We start from the raw sequence: 1,642 nt of genomic DNA, 5'->3' as shown, positions 1-1,642 counted from the left end.
TCTGCTGGGTATCTGGTTGCAACTGGGATGGAAAACGTTGATTAGGATTGTGTCAGTTGAGAGTAGAGATCATTCAGAAGTATACTTCATTTTATGAGATGACTTACTAAGAAAATTGTTAAGTGTGAATTGAGGAAGTTCTAACCCTCCACAAGTTCACAGGGTCTTTACAACTGTGCAAGAAGAGGCAGAGTATAGAGTTAACAGGTTGAATCAGAATAGCCCAGGGAAGTAAACAGGTAATGCTTCCTGTCAGCTCCAGGTGATGCCATTATTGAACGAAAGATTTTGAAGAGCTGTTTCCCTTTTGCATCTAGGTTGTGGTGCAGGTAGGAAAACAATGAGGGCTCAGGAAATGTTATAAAATGCCATGCTTTAAGTAGGTGCAATGTTTACTGTGTGTTTGCACATAACTGTATGAAAAAAATAGAAATCTGTAAGCCACTGAGGGGAATTATTACTGAAGTTCTGTTTTTAAAATGACCCAAAAATCTTCCAATTGAATTAGCAATAGAGGCAATCCTGTAGATGTAAGGAGAGGTTAGAAGACCAAGTTCTGCCTTGTGCCTTATTTCATATGAATTTGAGAGGTCCCATCGGGGAAGGGAGATGTCCCCTCATGAATTTTACATTCCTTAGGGCATTGTAGAAAAGACTCTGAAAATAATTGCCAATTTCGGAAATGAGTAAAAGTGGTGAGAGAAAAAAACTGGGAACTGGAGACCTTGGGGTGACCTCACACAATAATAGTGCATGTTGACATAGGGCTTTCAGGGTTGACAAAGCCATTTATTCTCTAAGACTCCATTTTTCAAGTAAGAATGACATTGGAAGATCCAGGTGAAATACATGAAAGTTCTTTGAAAGAAATCGTATACATAAATGCAAGGTGATGGTTTGTAATAGAAATGAACAGTGATTTAACTTATTTTTATATTTTACAAAAGTTCTTAATCGTTTTTGTGTCATGGATCTCTCCTCAAAATATTTTTAATGCATAAAATAACAGGATGACAAAGGAAGCGAATTATGTTGAAATGTAGTTTTCAAAATACTTTTTAAAAGTTCACAAACCCTAGAGGCTAAGAGCCCCTGTTTCAGGGGGGCACTAGGACAGTAATAAATTAGCTAACATTTTTAGCTTATAAGAATACCTTGAGTAGTATCCTAGATGTAGAAAGCTACTGTTGGGCAAACTGTATCTCTCTTTTCATGTCCAAATAAGTTTTTCTTGCCCCAGAAAATTCCAGTACTGACTTGTTGGAAGAAATGAAGCCTGACCCAGGGGAACCAGTAGGTCAATTTCCTGTCTAGTAAACAACTACAATTTAGGTTTTTTTGCCTCAGTTTCCTCAACTGTAAAATGGGGATAATTGTACCTTCAGAGGGTTGTTGTGAGGATCAAATGAGATATTTGCAAAGTATTTAGCACAGTCTCTGGAACGTAGTAAGCTCTACAGAAACGCTCATTCTCTTCCCTTTCCCTTCTCTGCCAAAATGATTGTGGTTCGTGTAAGGAGCAGAACCGATAGATCCATTGCCATGAGCTAAAACCCCTCAATCTTTGGGCTTTTGCTGAGAGTTTTGGTGGTGGGGGGAGAGAAGTCATGGCTTTTGATGTCAAGCTACATATCATTCACAT

Source organism: Notamacropus eugenii, chromosome 2 (genome assembly GCF_028372415.1).
Source record: "Notamacropus eugenii isolate mMacEug1 chromosome 2, mMacEug1.pri_v2, whole genome shotgun sequence".
NCBI classification, from domain to species: Eukaryota; Metazoa; Chordata; class Mammalia; order Diprotodontia; family Macropodidae; genus Notamacropus; species Notamacropus eugenii.
This window is presented reverse-complemented; position numbering follows the sequence as displayed.